The sequence below is a fragment of the Furipterus horrens genome, unplaced genomic scaffold, assembly GCF_987537825.1.
Source record: "Furipterus horrens unplaced genomic scaffold, mFurHor1.1.pri manual_scaffold_4, whole genome shotgun sequence".
Taxonomy (NCBI): Eukaryota; Metazoa; Chordata; class Mammalia; order Chiroptera; family Furipteridae; genus Furipterus; species Furipterus horrens.
The window spans coordinates 86,316,388-86,338,769 of record NW_028327174.1 but is presented as its reverse complement, the minus strand read 5'-3'; the positions used below and the strand labels follow the sequence as shown (position 1 = coordinate 86,338,769).

At 37.0% G+C, this 22,382-nt stretch overlaps 1 protein-coding gene and 1 pseudogene across 1 annotated transcript in view; one reads left to right on the top strand and one right to left on the bottom strand.

The window, feature by feature from the left end:
- Window positions 1-22,382, bottom strand: part of RNF17 (ring finger protein 17) — a 159,730-nt gene that overhangs the window by 90,062 nt on the left and 47,286 nt on the right. The window lies entirely within an intron of this gene.
- LOC150012348 (guanine nucleotide-binding protein G(I)/G(S)/G(O) subunit gamma-5 pseudogene) lies at window positions 20,161-20,368 on the top strand (annotated as a pseudogene).

Below are 22,382 nucleotides of genomic sequence, written 5' to 3'. Positions count from 1 at the left end.
AAGAAGTCTACTGGGAAAACTACAGAACAGTTAAAAAAGAAATTAAGAAAGATACAAATAAATGGAGACATATACCAAGTTCATGGATGGGAAGAATTAACATAATTAAAAAGTCCATACTAACCAAAGCAATTTATAGATTCAATGCAATCCCTATTAAAATACCAATAACATATTGAACAGTAGAGAATATTTCAAAAATTTATATTGAACCAAAAACAACCCCGAATAGTCTCAGCAATCTTGAGAAGAACAAAGTAGGAGGAATCACAACACCTGATATCAAACTATATTACAAGGCTATGGTAATCAAAAGTCTGGTACTGGCATAAAAACAGACATATAGATCTATGGAACATAATTGGGAGCCAAGAAATAAACCTAGGTCTCTATGGTCAATTAATATTTGACAAAAAAGGAAGGAGCATAAAATGGAGTGAAAACAGCCTCTTCAACAAGTGTTGTTGGGAGAACTGGACAAGGACATGCAAAAACATTAAACTAGACCACCAACTTACACAATACACCATAATAAACTCAAAATGGATAAGAGTTAAACACAAGCCATATAAGTCCTAGAGGAAAACATAGACAGTAGTATTTCAGATATCCCACACAGCAACATTTTCATAAATATATCTTGTAGGACAAGGGAAATAAAGAACAACTAGGGCTACATCAAATTAAAGTTTTTCTGCTCAGCTAAAGAAAACATCAGCAAAATGAAAAGGGAACCAGCGACATGGGAAAACATATTGATGAATGATCTCTCAGACAAGGATTTGTTCTCCAAAATATATGAAGAACTTATATGACTCAATGTCAGACAGAAGGACAAATTAAAAAACGGGCAAAGGACCTGAACAGACACTTCTCCGAGGAGGACAGAGGGCCCATAGGTATATAAAAGGATGCTCAACATCACTAGCCATCAGAGAGATTCAAATTAAAATCACAGTGAGATGCCACCTCACAGTGGTCAGAATGGCCATCATTAACAAATCAACAAACAACAACTTCTGGCGAGGATGTGGAGAAAAGGGAACCCTAGTGCAATGTTGGTGGGATGCAGATGGTGCAGCCACTATGGAAAACATTATGGAAGTTCTTCAAAAAACTAAAAATGGAAATGTCTTTTGATCCTTTGATTCCACTGCTAAGATTATAACTGAAGAATCCTGAAACACGAATTCCAAAAAATCCTATGCACCCCTATGTTCACAGCAGCACTATTTACAATAGCCAAATGCTGGGAACAGCCTAAGTGCCCATCAGTAGATAAATGGATCAGAAAACTGTGGTACATTTACACAATGGAATACTATGAAGTAGAAAGAAAGAAGGAACTCCTACCATTTGCAACAGCATGGATGGAAATGGAGAGTATTATGGTTAGTGAAACAAGCCAGGTGGAAAAAGAAATACCATATGATCTCACCTAATACAGGAACCCAATGAAGAAAATAAACAAATGAGCAGAATAGTACCAGAGGCATGGAAATAAGGAACACTCTGTCAGTGACTGGGGTTGGGGAGAGGAAAAGAAGGGGAGTAGAAGGGGGATAGTTTAGTCAAGGAACTAGTACAAAAGACCCATGGATATAAACAACAGGGTGGGGACTGACTATGGGAGAAGGGATGGGGAGTCAGGGCAGGAGAGAGCAATGGGGGAAAAATGGGACAATTGTAATAGAACAACAATAAATTTAAAAAAAATAAAAAGGAACCAAACAGAAATTGTGGAGCTAAAAAGTACTTACAGCTGAAATAAATAAATAAATAAATAAATAAAATAAATATATAAATATATATATATATATATCAGAAGGTTTAAGAACAGATTTGAACAGGCATAAGAATCAATGAAGATACAACCATTGAAGTCATTCAGGGAGGAGCAGAAATGAAATGAAGTGAACAAGATAACAAAGGGGTTGTGGAACACTATTAAACACACCAATATACACAGTATGGGAGTTCCAGAGGAGAAGAAAGAAAGCAACAGAAAGATTATTTTAAAAATAATGGTCAAAACTTCTCAAATTTGATAAAACACATGAACTGATGAATCCAAGCAGCTCAATTTTACGGGTTGAATTTTGTTTCTCAAGAAAAAAAAAATGTTGGAGTCATAACCCTGTAGCTCAGAGTGTGATCTTAATTAGAGAAAAGGTCTTTACAGAGATAATCAAGTTAAAATGAGGTCACACAGAGGGCTATAATCAAATACAATTGGTGCCCTTATTAAAAAAAGTAAATTTGGGCAGAGACAAACACCCAGGAGAATGCACGAAGACATGAAGGCAAAGACTGTGGTGAAGCAGAAGCCATGGAGCACCAAAAATTTCCAGATAATCACCATAAGTTAGTAGAAAAGCACGGAATAAATTCTCACTCACAGCCTTTAGAAGGAACCAATCCTACTGACAATTTAATCTTGTACTTCTGGATCCAGAACCACGAGACAACAAATTTATGTTGCTTAAGCCACTTAATTTGTGGAACTTTGTTATGGCAGTCCTAGGAAATGAACGCAGATTTTGGTTCTGTAAAGTAGGACGCTGCTATAACAACTACCTAAAATGTGGGAGTGACTTTGGAATTGGGTAATGGGTAGAGAAAGAAGAGTTGTGAGGTGATAGAACAAATACAGATTACCTTGAAAAGGCTGTTGGTAGAAAAATGAACATTAAATGTGCTTCTGGTGAGATTTCAGAAGTGAGGAACATGTTATTGGAAACGAGAGGAAATGTAATCTTTGTTATAAAGTGGTAGAGAACTGGGCTGAATTGTGTTCTGTTGGATGGAACATAAAACTTTGGATATTGAACTGAGAAGACTGCTAAGCAAAGTGTTGAAGTACAGTTTTATTTCTCCTTGCTGCTTCTGTGAGAGGACACAGATATTTCGAAGAAGGAATTGTTAAACATACAGGAACCAGAACTTGAAGATTTAGAAAATTCTCAAGACTATTCATACTGCAAAATATGAGAAAGAATACTCTGGAGAAAACAGCAAAGGTATGGCTGGACATTATTTGCTCAATTACAGGTTTGTGAGCTGTAGATCCAATCAACCATCTCGATCCAATCAACCATCTCAGCAGAAACAATGCCAGCTTAAACTAAAGGGGACAGAGATAGGAACAAAAAAGGGTTGTTAAGACATGTGGGATTCTATAGGCAGAAAGTGAGCTGATACAGGTATTGGCCATGAAATGTGCTATCTTTCAAGAAACAGAAGAACAACTCTGAAGGTGGTTCAGACTGGTGTATCTGCCACTGCCACCAGAGGCCCAGAGGACACAGGACTGAGAGACTATTTTCTGCTGTTCTGAGGGTGAGGCCTCCTTCTGGGTTCCAAAGGGTGAAGACAACTCCTCAATTCCAATGGGTGAGGCTACTACCAGAGCTGGGTGACAGGGCCACCACCCCAGTGGGACTAAAGGACAAAGAGGATTATTTTCAAGTCATAGGAATCTAGTAGAATTTGACCTGCCAGGTTTTAGACTTGTCTGGTGTCATTGATTCAGAGAGGAAAACAAATTTTGCAGTAGTTTGAGTGATAATCAATTCTTACCTATATTTGATTTAGATGAAAAGACCTGGAACTTTCAATTGAGGTGATATGGAATGATTAAGACTTTTTGAAATGTTAAGATGGGGTGAATGTATTTTGCAATGTGGGGAGAAAATTAATTTTTGATAGAGCAGAGGGTGGACGGTTATGAGTTGAATTGTGTCCCCCCTCCCAAAGTATGTTGGAGCTCTAACTCTCCAGGACTTCAGAATGTGACCTTAGAGACCTATTAGAAGTCAGGGTTTTGACACAGGTCATCAAGTTATCATATTTAAAATGAAGTCGATGTGGGACCCAATTCAAAATGACTGGTGTGCTTTAAAAAAAAAAAAAAGAAAAGAAACAGACAAGCACCTAAAGAGAATTCCAGGTGAAGAAGGCAAAGAGACTAGAATGGTGCAACAGAAGCCAATGAGTGCTAAAGTTTGCCACCAAAATCTAGGGTAGAGACATGGAACAGATTTTTTCCTCAGATCTCAGAAGGAAACAACCTTGCCAAAATGTTAATCTTAGACTAGATTTCAGAATTCTGAGACAATAAAATTGTTTTCCTTGAACCATCCCAACTTGTGGTATTTTGTTATAGCAGCTCCAGGAAATTAATACACTCAACAAATCCCAAGTAAGATAAACCCAAAGAGCTATACACTGAGGTTCATATTAATCAAACCATCAATAGCCAAAGACAAAGAGAGAATCTTCACAGCAGCAAGAGAGAAGTGACTTGTCATGTATACAGAATTAGCAATAATATTATCAGCTCATTTCTCAATAGGAACCTTGAGAGGCCAGAAGACATTGGGAAGATATTGCTATAGGGCTGAAATAAACTGTATTTCAAATATGAGGGAGAAATTAAACCATTTACAGATAAATAAAAGTAAGGAAGTTCACTAACACTAAACCTACCTTTTAAGAAACCCTAAAGAGAGTCTTTCAGGAATAAATGAAAGCATGCTAGAGCATACCAGAGCCACATGAAGATATGTTAGATCACAAAACCAGTCTTAATAAATTTTCAGAGACTGAAATCATACAAAGTACCTTTCCTAGCCAAATTGAAGGAAACTAGGAATAACAAGGAATACTGGAATTTTCACAAATATGAGTCAAAGAAGAAATCATGGGAAATAAGAAAATATCTTGAGACACATAATGAAAACATGACATACCAAGCTTATGTGATGTAGCAAAGGTAGTACTAAGAGGGAACTTTACAGCTGTAATGCATACAGTGGAAAAAAAAAAGAGGAATATAAAGGAAGATCACAAACAACTATCACTTTAAGGAAACAGAGTAAATTAAACACAAAACTAGCAGAAGGAAGAGAATAATAAAGATTAGAATATTGACATGAGAACAGACATCTAGACCAATGGAAGAGAATAGAGAGCCCAAAAATAAACCCTGGTCTATATGGTCAACTAATATTCGAGAAAGGGGGGAGGAACATAAAATGGAGTGAGAAGAACCTCTTCAACAAATGGTGCTGGGAGAACTGCAAAAAAATGTAACTAGATCACCAACTTACACCACATACCAGAATAAACTCAAGATGGATAAAAGACTTAAATGTAAGATATGATACCGCAGAAGTCCTAGAAGAAAACACAGGCAGGAAAATTTGAGATATCCCACGTAGCAATATTTTCACTGATACATCTCCTAAGGCAAGGGAAATAAAGGAAAGCATAAACAACTGGGACTACATCAAACTAAAGAGTTTCTGCTCAGCAAAAGAAAACATCAGTAAGATGAAAAGGGAACCAACCATATGGGAAAACATATATGCCAATGATACCTCAGACAAGGGACTGATCTCCAAAATCTATTAAAAACTTACATGTCTCAACACCAAGAAGACAGCCCAATTAAAAAATGGGCAAAGGACCTGAACAACACTTCTCCAAGGAGGGTATACACAGGGTCCATAGGCATATGAAAGGAGGCTCAACATCACTAGCCATCAGAGAGATGCAAATAAAAACCACAATGAGATACCACTTCACACCAGTGAGAATGGCCATCATCAACAAATCAACAAACAAGTGCTGGCGAGGGTGTGGAGAAATGGGAACCATAGTGCACTGCTGGTGGGAATGCAGACTGGTGCAGCCACTATGGAAAACAGTATGAAATTTCCTCAAAAAACTAAAAATGGAACTGCCTTTTGACCCAGTGATTCCACTGCTAGGATTATACCCGAAGGATCTTGAAACCCCAATTCAAAAGAATTTATGCACCCCTATGTTCATAGCAGTACTATTTACAATACCCAAGTGCTGGAAACAGCCTAAGTACCCATCTGTAGATGAGTGGGTTAAAAAACTGTGGTACATTTACACAATAAGATACTATGTAGCAGAAAGAAAGAAGGAACTCCTGCCATTTGTGAAAACATGAATGGAACTAGAAATAATTATGCTTAGCAAAATAAGCCAGGCAATGAAAGAAAAATACCATATGATATCACCTGATACAGGAAATTAAAGAACAACATAAACAAATGAGCAAAATTGAACCAGAGGCATGTAAACAAGAAACAGAGTAACAGTTACCGGGGGTAGGGGGGAGAACGGGGGTAAGTAGGGAAAGCGTTAACAAAGGAACTGGTATAAATAACCCATGGACATGGACATCGGGGTGAGGATTGACTGTGGGAGAAGGAGTGGGCTGGGTTGGGGGGGAGCAATGGGGGAAAAAGTGGGACAACTGAAATAGAAAAACAATAAAAAGAATTAAAAAAAATGTTGACATGAATAGAAAATACAGAATAAAGAAAATTGACAGAACAAAAACTTGGTTTTTGGAAAGATCAACAAAATTGATAAGTCTTCAACTAGATTGACTAAGGGAAAAGAAGACTAAAATTAGGAAAATCAGAAAGAAAGTGGGCACATTACTACTGATTTTAAGAAATGAAATGATTGTAAGAGTCTACTATGACTATAAACACACACCTACCAAGAGTGAATGATAATGATATACAAAATCTGAGCAGACTTATACACAAAAAGGAACTTGAACCAGTCATCAAAAACCTCCCCAAACAGAATAGCCCTGGACCAGATGGCTTCATTAGTGAAATCCATCAAAAGTTTAAAAAATTAACAATTTTCCTTCTTCAACTATTCCAAAAAATTGAACAGGGAGAAACTCATCCTAACTTGTTTAACAGGCCAACATAACCTGATACCAAAGCCATATGAAGACACTATATGACAAGATATAGACAATATCACTTATGAACACTGATCCAAAAAATCCTCCACAAAATACTAACCAACCAAAATCAACATCATATTAAAAGGATCAGATATCATGATCTGGGGGGAATGCAATGATGGTTCAAAATAGAAAAATAAAACAAAAATACAATACACTATTAACAAAATTCAGGGAAAATAATTGATTCAGAGAAAGTATTTAACAAAACCGAAATCCTTGCATGATAAAAGTAATTCAATACTTTCCTCACCATGATATAGGCCATATATGAAAACCTCACAGATAATATAATATATTTAGTGGAGAAAGACAAGTGTTTTTCCCCTAAGAGATAAGACAAGGATGCCCGTTTTTCCTACTGGTATTGATGCTGGAATTTCTAGCCAGATCTATTAGGCAACAAATTGAAAAAAAAGGTATTACAATCAGAAAAAAAGGAATAAAATCATTTCTCTTTGTAGATGACATAATCTTATATGTAGAAAACCCTAAAAATTACACAAGAGACACAGACAGCAACACGCACATTCAAATGTGTTAGAATAAACAAATTCAGTAAATTGAAGATATAAGATAAAGACAAAAAAAACCCACTTATGTTTCTAAACAGCAGTAATGTGCAATCTGAAAAAGAAATCAAGAAAACAATTGCTTTTACAATGGAATTTTTAAAGGAATATACTAAAAAATATATAATTAAGAATAAATAGGACTTCCGGCCAAGATGGAGGCCTAGACAGACATGCTGCATTTCCCTCCACAGCTAAGAGGGAACACAGCTACCTCAGGACTAGAGACAACCAGAAGTTCCAGAAAACCTATCTGCATGGAAGTCCAACAAACAAAGAAATGAGGAAATACTCATCCAGGCAGGTGGGAGGGGTGAAGAAGGGGCGGAGAGGATATGATGTGGTGGTGGCAGGGGCGACAGCAGTGGCAGGCTGGCAGAAAGCGCAGCTACATGTTTTAAAAAGGAGGGAGGAGACTTCTGGCCAAGATGAAGGCCTATACTGACACACTCCATCACCCTCCACAACTAAGAAGGAATACAACTACCACAAAACTAGAAATAACCAGAAGTTCCAGAACATAAAGCTACATAGAAGCCCAACGTATGAACTTATAAACAAGTGGTGCTCATCTGGACTGGCAGAAGGGGTGAAGCCAGGGTGGACGGGTTAAGCTGTGCTGGTGGCGGCAGCAGAGGCAATGGTGGCGGGGCGGTGGTAAGCACAGACACCTGTATTTAAGGGGAGTTGAGAAACGCCTGGGGAGCACCCCCAACTGCAGACCAGACCAGTCAGTTTGTGATTCCAAAACCAGGGAAGGCAGACCGCCATTGCCTTGGACTGTGAGGCCTGGAGTGGGTGGGGACAGAGAAGGAGGCTTCCGGTCTCTCAGTGGAGTGAACGGCAGGAATCCATCTTGGACACTGCCCCCACAGGAAACACCACAGCATGGTGGGAACGGTTGCCATGTTGTGATGAGTGCAGGGGGTTCCACCCACTATAGCATAGGAGGTGTGACAGCCCCTTCCCAGAAAGCAAAGGTAAACACAAAACTGTCAGGGTGGCACAGGTCATGATAGAGATCCTGGTGACATAGCTGACAAGACAGCAAATATCTAATCAAATGAGTAGCAGATAGGAAATCTTTCTGAGGCACAGTTCAGAGCTTTGGTTATAAAATGCTTACAGACCTAACAGCAGATCTTAAACAAGATGGAAAAGGAATTAAGGCTAGTCCAGCTGAAAGGAACAAAAACACATATGAAACTAGTGGTGAGGGGAAGAAAACAGGGATCAAATCAACAAATCAGAACATAGGGAAAGAACAAACAGTCAACCAGTGCAGAAAGAGGAAATGAAAAGTGAGGAAAATGAGGAGAGGCTCAGAAACCTATGGAACAGCTATAAGTGGGCCAACATCCAAATCATAGGGTTGATAGAAGGTGAAGAAGAAGAACTAGAAATTGAAAAGTTATGTGAAAAAGTAATGAAACAGAACTTCCCTAACTTGGGGAAGAAAATAGACTTACAGGTCCAGGAAGCACAGAGAGTTCCAAAAAAACTAGACCCAGGGAGAACCACGCCAAGACACAATATAATGAAAATGTCAAAAATTAACGGTAAGACCTGGCGGCTGTGGCTCAGTGGATTGAGCGTCGGCCTGCGAGCCAAGTATCACTGGTTCGATTCCCAGTCAGGACACATTACTAGATTGCACATCAGGTCCCCAGGTGGGGGAGTGAGTGAGAGGCAATCACACAGTGATGTTTATCTCCCTCTCTTTCTCCTTTTGCTCTCTCTCTAAAAATAAAATAAACAAACAAATAAACAAAAATTAAGGGTAAAGAGAGAACTTAAAAGCAGCAAGAGAGAAGAAGAGAATTATGTACAAAGGGGACCCAATAAGACTATCAGCTGATTTCTCAAAAGAAGCTCTGCAGGCAAGAAGGGACTGGCAAGAAATATTCAAAGTAATGAAGAGCAAAAACCTACAACCACGATTACTCTATCCAGTGAAACTGTCATTCAGAATAGAAGGGCAGAGAAAGTGCTTTCAGGACAAAGTAAAACTGAAGGAGTTCATCAGATCCAAACCACTGTTATATGAAATGTTAAAGGGACTTGTTTAGAAGAAAGAGGATCAAAACTATGAACATTACAATGAAAACTGTATCACAACAACCAACAACACAAGCTAGGGAATCAAAACATAGGTAAACTAAGTAGGCAACGAGAGTGGGCAAAGAATTATAGGAATGGGGAACATTTTGGGGAGAGGTCAGTGAGGAGGGGGAAGAGGGGAAAAGGTGGGAGATGCTACAGGAATTAAGAACCATAGTAGGAGGGAGTGGAGTTGAAAGGAAGATGCTAAGAACTATATGCACAACCAATGGGCATGGACTAAGGGGGGGGGGCGGTCACTGGGTGGAGTGGAACAAAGGGAAAAGAAATTGGAACAAAAGTAACAGCATAATCAATAAAGCATATTTTTAAAAAAAGTAGGGAGGGACACCTGGGGAGCAGTCCCAGCTCCTGACCAGACCACAGAGCTCACTGTCCCATTGTTGGGGAAAATCAAGTCTCATTGCTTCTGACTGTGCAAACCTGCAGGGGTTGGGTGGAGGAAGAAACTGCTGGTCTCTCAGCAGAGTCCTCCTGTTGAAAGGGCCCCCAGGGTCCTAGAACGTCCACAGATCCACCCACTCTGGGAATGACAGCCAGGGCAATAGCTAGAGAGGCACCAGTCCCATATACAAAAATGGTAAAAGTGCCTGAAAAAGGGGTGACTGCTGAGCAAGCGGCACTGTTCCCTCTCAGACACCTCCCCCACATACAGGGCTATAATGTGGTGAAATGGGTCGCCTTTTACTGACGAATACGTAAGGCTTTGCCCCTTACAACACAACAACAGCGACAGCTCTATCTAAGACACAGAGGCAAACACACACAGGAGCCTGTCAAATTCAGGAGACAGAAAAGTATGGCCCAAAAAGGGGGAATGGATCAGGGTTCCAATGAGAGAACTAAGTGATGAAGAGATAGCCAACCTAACAAACGAGAAGATAGCCAACCTAATAGAGGTAGAGTTCAAAACACTGGTGGTAAAGATGCTCACAGACTTGACAGATATCCTTAAGTATGGCAAATGCATAAGGGAAGAAGTGAAAGCTATGCTAAATGAAATGAAGGAAAATCTCCACAAAACTAGTGGTGAAGGAAACGGGGGTTCAAATCAATGACTTGGAACATAAGAAAAAAAGAAATAGTCAAGCAGTACAGAATGAAGAAACAAGAATTGAAAAAACCGAGGAGAGGCTTAGGAACCTCTGGGACAACTGTAAACGTGTCAACATCTGGATCATAGGGGTGCCAGAGGAGAAGAGAAAGAGCAAGAAATCGAAAACTTCTGTGAAAAAACAACGAAGGAAAACCCCCCAAATTTGGCGAAGGAAATATACATAGAAATCCAGGAAGCACAGAAAGTCCCAAACAAGTTAGCCCCAAGGAGGGCCACAAGAAGACACATCATAATTAAAATGCCAAAGGTTCAAGATAAAGAGAGACTCTTAAAAGCAGCAAGAGAAAAGCAGGAGAGTTACCAACGAAGGGGTGCCTATAAGACTTTCAGCTGATTTCTCAAAAGAAGCTTTGCAGGCAAGAAGAAACTGGCAAGAAGTATTCAAGATGATGAAAAGCAAGGACCTACAACCGAGATTACTCTATCCAGCAAAGCTATCACTTAGAATGGAAGGGCAGATAAAGTGCCTCCCAGACAAGGTAAAGCTTAAGAAACTCATCATCACCAAACTATTATTATATGAAATGTCAAAGGGACTTACTAAAGAAAAAAAAGATTAAAATTATGAACATTAAAATAACAAACTCACATCAAAAACTAATCTAAAAAATAAAAACAAAACCCAACTAAGCAAACCAGAATAGGAACAGAATCATAGGTATGGGGATCATCTGGAGGGTTATCAGCTGGGAGGGGATAGGGGAAGGAATAGGTAAATGGTGCAGGGATTAAGAAACATAATTGGTTGGTACAAAATACACACAGGGAAGTTATGAATAATATAGGAAAGGGTGAAGCCAACAAACTTATATGCACAACCCATGGACATGAACTAAGCAGGGTGGGAACGCTTGAAGGAAGGGTGTTACTGGGCAGAGGGGAGCAAAGGGGAAAAAAATTGTGATACTCTAACAACATATTCAAGAAAATATACTTAAAAAAAAATAAAAATAAAAAAACCAAGAAAACCTGCGGAATTGTTATCTCCACAACACTATCGAAAGAATTAAAGAAGACCCATCCTAAAAGTTACATGGAGTCTCAAGGAACATGAAATTGTCAAAGCAATCTTTAAAAAAACAAAGTTGGAGGGCTTACATATCCTGATTTCAAAACTTACTATGAAGCTACAGTAATCAAAACAGTGTGTTACTTGGCCTAAGCATAGACAGATCAATGGAATAAAATTAAGAGCTCAGAATAAAGCCTAAATGGTCAACCGAGTTTTGACAAGTATGCCAAGACCATCTTTGCATCAAATGGTGCTGGAGAAACTGGATTATATACATGTAAAAGAATGAAGTTAGACCTTTCCCTTCCACCACATACACAGATTAACTCAAAATGAATCAGAGACCCAAATGTAAGAGCTAAAATTATAAAACTCTAAGAAGAAAATAGGGGGAAAGTGTCATGATATTAGATTTACCAACAGTTTCTTGCATATGACACCAAAAGCAAAAACAGAAAAAATAGAGATAAACTGGACTTTATCAAATTAAAAACACTTATGGATCAATAATGCTATTGAGACAAAGCAAAGGCAAATACACAGAAAAAGAGAAAATATCTGAAAATGATAAATCTGATAAAGGATTCATATCCATAATGCATAAAGAACTTTAAAACCCAACCAAATAAAACAAAGATATTTCATAATACTTAAAGGAACAATCCATCAAGAAGATAATAAGACTGATAAACATATATGCACCCAACATAGGAGCACCCAAATACATAAAGCAAACACTAGAAGACCACAAGAAGGATATTAACAACAACACACTCATAGTAGGGGACTTCAACACACCATTATCAACAATAGACAGATCTTCGAAGCAAAGAAACACCAAGGATATACAGGCATTGAGCAGCACACTAAACTGATATATATAGAACTTTTCACCCCAAAGAAGCAAAATATATATTCTTTTCAAATGCACATGGGACATTTTCAAAGACAGACCACATAATAGGACACAAAACAAGTCTCAACAAATTCAAGAAAATTGAAATCCTATCAAGCATCTTTTCAGACCACAATGCCTTGAAACTAAAAATCAACCTCAGAGAAAAAAAATCAAAGACATCCAAACTCATGGAGAATGAATAATACGCTATTAAATAATGAATGGGTTAACAATGACATCAAAGAAGAAATCAAGAAATTTCTAGAAACTAATGACAATGAACACACAACAGCCCAAAACCTATGGGACACAGCAAAAGCAGTCCTAAGAGGCAAGTTCATAGCAATACAGGCATATCAGAAAAGAATAGAAGAATCTCAAATAAAAAATCTAATCCTAAAGCTACAAGAACTAGAACAACAACAACAAAGCCTAGGGCAAGAAGAAGGAAGGAAATCATCAAGATTAAAGCAGAATTAAATGACATAGAGACCAAACAAACAATCCAAAAGATCAACAAAACTAGGAGCTGGTTCTTTTAAAAAATCAACAAAATCGACAAGCCTCTAGCCAGTCTCATCAAGAAAATAAGAGAGAAGACCCAAATAAACAAAATCATAAATGAAGGAGGAGAAATCACAACTGATATAACAGAAATACAAACAATTGTAAGAAATTACTACAAACAACTGTATGGCAAGAAATTTAACAACGTAGAAGAAATGGACAAATTTCTAGAAACATATAACCTTCCAAAACTGAATCAAGAAGAAGTAGAAAGTCTCAACAGACCAATAACAAAGAAGAAAATTGAAACAGTAATCAAAAATCTCCCTGCACACAAAAGCCCTGGGACGGATGGCTTCACAGGCGAATTTTACAAAACATTTAGGGAAGAACTAACTCCTACGCTCCTCAAACTATTCCAAAAAATCCAAGGAGAAGGAAAAATCCCAAACTCTTTCTATGAAGCCAGTATTACCCTAATCCCATAACCAGGTCAAGACACCACAAAGAAAAAAAACTACAAGCCAATATCACTGATGAACATAGATGCTAAAATTCTCTACAAAATATTGGCAAACAGGATCCAGCAATACATCAAAAAGACCATTCACCACGATCAGTGGGATTCATCCCAGGAATGCAAGGATGGTTTAATATTCGCAAATCAATAAATATATCACCTAAACAAAATGAAAGACAAAAATCACATGATCATATCAATAGATGCAGAAAAAGCATTTGATAAAGTGTAACACCCATTTATGATAGAAACACTCAGCAAAATGGGAATAGAGGGAGCATACCTTAACATAATCAAGGCTATATATGAGAAGCCTGAAGCCAACATCATACTCAATGGACAAAAACTGAAAGCATTCCCCCTGAAATCAGGAACTAGACAAGGCTGTACACTCTCTCCACTTCTATTCAACACAGTGTTGGAAGTCCGAGCCACAGCAATCAGACAAGAAAAAGAAATAAAAGGCATCCAAATTGGGAAAGAAGAAATAACACTATCATTATATGCAGATGAAATGATAGTATACCTAGAAAACCCTATAAACTCCACTAAAAGACTACTCGATATAATAAGTGAATTTGGCAAAATAGCAGGGTACAGAATAAATATACAGAAATCTCAGGCATTTCTGTACACCAACAATAAAATATCGGAGACAGAGACAAAAAAAAAAATACCATTACTATAGCAACAAGAAAAATACAGTACCTACGAATAAACTTAACCAAAGAGATAAAAGACCTGTACAGTGAGAATTATGCAACATTGAAGAAAGAAATTAAGGAAGATACAAATAAATGGAAGCAAATACCATGTTCTTGGATGGGAAGAATCAACATCATCAAAATGGCCATACTACCCAAAGCAATTTACAGATTCAATGCAATCCCTATTAAAATACCAATGACATATTTCACTGACCTAGAACAAATACTCCAAAAATTCATATGGAACCTAAAAAGACCCTGAATAGCAAAAGCAATCTTGAAACAAAAGAACAGAGCAGGAGGAATCATGATACCAGACAACAAACAATACTACAAAGCCACTGTGATCCAAACAGTCTGGTACTGGCATAAGAACAGACATATAGATCAGTGGAACAGAATAGAGAGCCCAGAAATAAACACAGGCCTCTATGGTAAACTAATATTTGATAAAAGGAGGAAGGAACATAAAATGGAGTGAGAAGAGCCTCTTTAACACGTAGTGCTGGGAGAACTGGACAGGGACGTGCAAAAAAATGAAACTAGATCATCAACTTACACCACACACAAGAATAAACTCAAGATGGATCAAAGACTTAAATGTAAGCCGTGATACCATAAAAGTCCTAGAGGAAAACATAGGCAGGAAAATTTCGGATATCCCATGTAACAGTATCTTCACGGATACATCTCCTAAGGCAAGAGAAAGAAAGGAAAAAATAAACAAATGGGACTACATCAAACTAATGAGTTTGTGCTCAGCAAAAGAAATCATCAGCAAGATGAAAAGGAAACCAACCATATGGGAAAACATATTTGCCAATGATATCACAGACAGGGGACTGATCTCCAAAATATATAAAGAGCTTATAAGACTCAACATCAAGAAAACAAACAACCTAATTAAAAAATGGTCAAAGGACCTGAACAAACACTTCTCCGAAGAGGACATACAGAAGGTCCATAGACACATGAAAAAATGCTCAACATCATTGGCCATCAGAGAGATGCAAATAAAAACCGCAATGACATACCACTTTACACCTGTCAGAATGGCCATCATCAACAAATCAACAAACAACAAATGCTGGCGAGGATGTGGAAAAACGGGTACCCTACTGCACTGTTGGTGGGAATGCAGACTAGTGCAGCCACTATGGAAAACAGTATGGAATTACCTCAAAAAACTAAAAATGGAACTGCCTTTTGAACCAGCGATTCCATTGCTAGAATTATACACGAAAAAAAAATAAAACCCTAATTCAAAAAAACGTATGCACCCCTATGTTCATAGCAGCCCTGTTTACAATAGCCAAGTGCTGGAAACAGCCTAAGTGCCCATCTGTAGATGAGTGGATCAAAAAACTGTGGTACATTTACACAATGGAATACTATGTAGCAGAAAGAAAGAAGGAACTCCTGCCATTTGCGACAACATGGATGGAACCAGAGAGAATTATGCTTAGTGAAATAAGCCAGGCAAAGAAAGCAAAATATCATATGATATCACCTAATACAGGAAACTAAAGAACAGCACAAATGAACTAAATAGGACAAAGAGTAGAATAGTAGTCAATAGGGGGGAGGGGGGAGAGAGAGAAGGGGGATAAGTAAGGGAAGGATCTAGTCAAGGAATGTGTATAAATGACTCATGGATATGCACAACGGGGAGGGATATGATTGTGGGAGAAGGGGTGGGCTGGGTTGGGGGGAGCAATGGGGGAAAAATGGGACAAGTGTAATTGAAAAACCAAAAAATAAAATAAAAAAATAAAGGAAAAATAAATTCAACCAACTAAATAATATAATTATAAATTGACAAAGAACTGGAAAAGATATTTCTCCAGAGAAATATACAAATGGCCAATAAATAAGCACACAAAAAGCTGTGCTCAACAATACTAGCCATCAGGGAAATGCAAATCAAATCCATAATGAGATACCATTTCATACACTTAAAATAGCTATTATTTAGTTTAAATTTTTTTAGAGAGAGGAAAAGAGAGGGAGAAAGAGAGGAGGAGAAAGAGAAGGAAAGAAACATCAATGTGCGGTTGTCTCTTGTGCTCCTCCAACTGGGGACCTGGCCTGCAACCCAGGCTTGTGTCCTGACTGGGAATTGAACCAGTGACCCTTTTGGTTTGCAGTCCAGTGCTCAATTCACTGAGCCACAGCAGCCAGGGCAAAATAGCTATAATTTTAAAAAAGAAAAATAACAAGTGTTGTGGAGGATGTAGAAAAATCCTTATCTGTATCGACTATAAATAGAAATGTAACAAGGTACAGCTCCCACGAAAAACAATTTGGCAATTTTTCAAAAAGTTAAACAGAATTGAAATAGTCAAAGTGATGGAAAGCAAGGACCTACAACCAAGACTACTTCATCCAGCAAGGCTATCATTTAAAATTGAAGCAGAAACAAAGAACTTCCCAGACAAGAAGAAAACAAAAACAAAAAAACTAAAGGAGTTCATTGCCACCTAATCGGTATTTCTTCTTCTTTAAGAAGAAGAAAGAAAAGAAAGAGAAGCATAGTTATAAAGAATAAAATGGCAATAAATATGTACCTATCAACAATCGTCGTAAATGTAAATAAATTAAATGCTCCAATCAAAAGACAAAGGGTAGCTGAATGGATGAGAAAACTAGACACATATATATGCTGTCTACGAGACCCACCTCAGAATGAAAGACACACACAAAGACTGAAAGTAAAGGAATGGAAAAAAATTTTTCATATAAAGGGAAACAAAAAAAAGAGCTGGGGTCCCAATACTTATATGACAAAAGAGACTTTAAAACAAAGGCTATAAGAGACATAAGGACATTCCAGAATGATAAAGGGATCCATCTGACAAGAGGATATAACCTTTTAAACATTTATGCACCTAACATAGGAGCACAAAAATACATAGAGCAAATCTTGACAGACATAAAGAGAGACAAAAGCACTGGCTGGTGTGGCTCAATGGCTTGAGTGCTGGTCTGCAAACCAAGGCGTCTCTGGTTTGATTCCCAGTCAGGGCACATGCCAGGCCAGGTCTCTGGTTCGGGGCATGTGAGAAGCAACCACACATTGATGTTTCTCTCCCTCTCTTTCTCCCTACCTTCCCCTCTCTCTAAAAATAAATAAAATAAAAAATATATTTTTAAAAAGAGAGAGACATCGACAGTAATACAGTCATAGCAGGGAATTCTAACACTCCATTGACATAAATGAACAGACCTTCCAGATAAAAAATCAACAAGAAAACAGAAGCCTTACATGATACACTAGACCAGATATATTTAACCTGTATTTTCAGAGCAGGTCACCCCAAAGTATCAGAAATACTTTCTTTTCAAGAGCACATGTTAGGACACAAAACAAGTCTCAATTAATTTAAGAAGACTGAAATCCTCTCAAGCATCTTCTCCAACCTCAGTGGTATGAAACTGGAAATCAATTACTTCAAGAAAAATAATGAAAAACACACAAACAGATGAAGGCTAAATAATGTTACTACACAATTAATGGTGTCACAATGGAATCAAGGAAGAAATCGAAAGATACTTGAGACAAATGAAAATGAAAACCCAACAACCCAAAGTCTATGGGACATAGCAAAAGCAGTCCTAATAGGAAAATTCATAGCATTACAGGCCTACCTCAATAAATAAGAAAAATCTGAAACAATCTAACCTTATACCTAAAGGTACTAGAAAAAGAACAGCAAATGAATTCCAAAGTGAGCAGCAAGAAAGAAATACTAGAGATCGGAATACAAATAAGTGAAATAGTCTAAAAATGAAAACAAAAACAATATAAAAGGTCAATAATTTCAAGTATGATCCTTTGAAAAGATAAACAAGATTGATAAAATTTTAACCAGACTAATCAAGAAACAAAGATAAAGGATCAAAATAATAAAATTAGAAATGAAAGAGAACACAAACCTGACACCACAGAAATACAAAGGATTATTTAAAGACATTACAAACAATTATATGCAACCAAACTGTACAATCAGGAAGAATGTTTAAATTCCTATAAATATACAATATTCCAAGATTGATGCAAAAGAAACAAAATCTAAACAGACTGATGGAAACCAATGAAATTAAAGCAGTAATAAAAAAACTATAATACTAACAAATCCAAGTCCTGAACCAGATGACTTCACAGGTGAATTTTACCAAATATTTCAAGAACTAACACCTATCATTATCAAGCTATTAAAAACAACTGAAGAGGAGGGAAGACTCCTGAACTCATTTTATAATACCAGCATTATCCTAATTCCAAAACCATATAAAGACACTACAAAGAAAGAAAATTATAGGAGCATATCCCTGATGAACATAGATGCGAAAATCCTCAACAAAATATTAGCAAACTGAATTCACCAATACATTAAAAAATCATACACCTTGATCAAGGGGGATTTATTCCTGGGATGCAAGGTTGGTACAACAGCCACAAATCAATTAACATGATACAGCACATAAAAAAATGAAACATAAAATTCATATGATCATATCAATAGATGTAGAAAAATAATTTAACAAAATCCAGCACCCATTTATGATAAAAACTCTCAGCAAAGTAGGAATAGAGGAACATACCTCAATATTTAAAGGTCATATATGATATGGGGAAAAACTAAAGATGTTTCCCTTAAGGTCAGAACAAGACAGGGATATCCATGTTCACTGCTCTTATTCAACATAGTACTGTAAGTCTTAAGCCACTGCAATAAGACAGAAGAAATAAAAGGCACTCAAATGGAAACGAAGAAGTAATACTGTCATTATTTGCAGATGACATGATGACGTATATAAAGAACCCTGAAGATTCTAAAAAAAAACTACTAAACTGATAAATGAATTCAGTAAAATAGCAGGATACAAAATAAATATTCAGTAAATCAATTGCTTTATTATACACCAAACTTGAAGACAATCCCATTCATGATTGTATCCAAAAATACCTAGGAAAAAATTAATCAATAAGGTAAAAACCAGTACTTGCAAATTTATACACTGAAGAAAGAAATTGAAGAGTATACAAATAAATGAAAGCATATACCATGCTCATGTATATAAAGAATTAACATCATTAATATGTTGATACTACCCAAAGCAAACTATATATTCAATTCAATTCCTATCAAAATAACAAGTGTATTTCATAGAAATAGAGGAGATAATCCAAAAATTTATGGAACCACAAAAGACCGTGAATAGCCTTAGCAACCTTATTAAAGAGGAATACAGCTGGAGGTATAATGCTACCTGATATCAAACTGTACTACAAGGCTCTAGTACAGCCTGGTACTAGCATAAAAACATTCACATAACAGAATAGAGAACCCAGAAATAAGCCCACACCTATATGATAAATCAGTATTTGACAAAGGAGGCAAGAACATACAATGGGGTAAAGCAGTCTTTTCAATAAATAGTGTTGGGAATATTGGACAGATACATGACAAATATGAAACTAGACCATCTTCTTACACCATATTCAATAAGCTCAAAATGGATTAAAGATTTAAATATAAGTCACAAAACCATAAAACCCGTAGAGAAAACACAGGCAGTAAAACTTCTGACATTGCTCTTAGAAGAGTTTGTATGTCATCTCTCAGATCAGCTGTGACCTCTGCAGGGTTAAAAATGAACAAAGGACCAGAACAGACACTTCTCCAAAGAGGACATACAGATGACCAACAGACATATGATATTATTTCCTCGGGCAAGGGAAACAAAAGAAAAACAAATGGGACTACGTCAAACTCATAAGTTTTTACAGAGCAAAGAATATCCACTCAACAAAACAGCCCCGCGGTCTCACCCTGCGGACCTATGACCAACTGACTGACCCATTACCGACAAATCGGCCCAGCTTTCGTGTGCACCATGTCTGGTTCCTCCAGTGTCACTGCTATGAAGAAAGTGACTCAACACCTCCCGCTGGAGGCCCAGCTCAACTGCGTGAAGGTTTCCCAGGCAGCTGCAGAATTTGAAACAATTCTGTCTGCAGAACGCTCAACATGACCCTCTGCTGACTGGAGTATTTTCAAGTACCAATCCTTTCAGACCTCAGAAAGTCTGTTCCTTTTTGTAGTGATATGAATCTTTGAAGGTGTTCTAAACCACTTCTCATGAACCAGTGAATATTCAAAGAGAGCTAAATTTGGAGCCTGTACAAAAAGCTGATCCCTGTAACACGTGCTACACCATACAAACTTCTGCTTTTGTCAGTCCTTAACATCTACCTCTCTGAATTTTCATGAATTTCTATTTCACAAGGATGATTATTTTATATACATTGGCGGCAGCATATGAATAAATACTTAGTATAAAAAAACCCCACAAAACAAAAAGACAACTCACTGAATGGGAGAACATATTCGCCAATGACATATGTAGTAAGGGGTTAATATCTAAAATTTACAAAGAACTCATACAACCCAACACCAAAAAACCCCCAAACGATCTAATTAACCCTGTGGCGATCACGGTCAAAATATTACAGTGTAGGTCACATGTATTTGAGAGGTACATTCATTACTAGTATGTGCTGAAATGCAAAAAAAAAAAAAAAAAAATCAAAAAATTTGCGAATTTGCATTTATTGTTTATATAATGAAATACATGATTTATTACTTATTTTCACTTACAATATAGAAATTATTGAACAAAGAAACTGAAACATAAAGAATAAAAGTTTTCTTTTAAATAATGAAAAATGGATATTGCTAAAAAACAAGCAAAAATGTCTTTTAACATTAATTAATCAGAATATTCAATAGTTGGCTTTGCAAAATGTTTGTAACAATCATCACAAACAACACTGCTGTGCTCAAGGCATAAATACTTTTCATAACACTTGCAAAAATATTTTGACAAGTGACTCAAGCAGCATTTGTTGAAGTTCTCCAACTTGGATTATTGAATTGCTAAATGTTTCCATTTTCAGCAGTAAATAAATTTAAAAAACACACAACACTGACTTTGAAGTTTGCAGTATCTCTAAGATAAAATTTACTATTGAATATCACACATCCTTATGAAACACGTGTTATGTGGCTTAAAATGTTATGGCTTAACATTAATCATGTACAAATGTGAAACAAGTCAGGAACTTGAAACTATGCACCTGATGTATATAACAATATTTAAGAAAAGAGTTTGTATCTCTCAGATTAGCTGTGACCTCTGCAAGGTTAAAAGTGGGCAGAGGACCTGAATAGACACTTCTCCAAAGAAGACATACAAATGGCCAACAGACATATGAAAAGATGTTCAACATCACCAAATATCAGAGAAATCAAGTTAAAACCACAATGAGATATCACCTTACACCTATCAGAATGGCTATATCAATAAATCAACAAAAAGTGTTGGTGAGGATGTGGAGAAAAGAAAAGCCTTGTGCACAGCTAATGGGAATGCAGATTGGTGAAGCCACTATGTAAAACAGTACAGAGTGTCCACTAAAAAATTAAAAGTGGAACTTACCTTATGACCCTGCAATTCCACTGCTGGGTATATACTTGAAGAAGCCCAAAATGCTAATTTGAAAGAATACATGCACCTTTATATTCCTTGCAGCATTATTTACAACAGTCAAGATATGGAAGCAACCAAGTGCCCATCAATATATTAGTGGATAAAAAAGCTGTGGTACATATACCTGAACAAAACATGACTTGGCCATAAAAAGGAATTAAATCTTACCATTTGCTAGAGGGTATTATGTTAAGTGTAGTAAGTCAATCAGAGAAAGATAAATGCCATATGATTTTACTTATATGTGGAACCTAAACAACAATATAAATAAATAAACAACACAGAAACAGACTCATAGATACAGAGAACAGATTGATGGTTGCCAAAAGGCAGCAGCATTGGGAGGCATGGTGAAAAACATGAAAGGGTTAAGAAGTACAAATTGGATGTATTTCACAGAACTAGAACAAATGTTTCAAAAATTGATGTAGAACCACAAAAGGCCCTGCAGAGCAACAGTGATCCTGAGAAAGGAGAACAAAGTTGGAGGAATCATGCTACCTAATATCAAAATATACTATACTATAAAGCCATAGTAACCAAAACAGAACGGTACTGGCATAAAA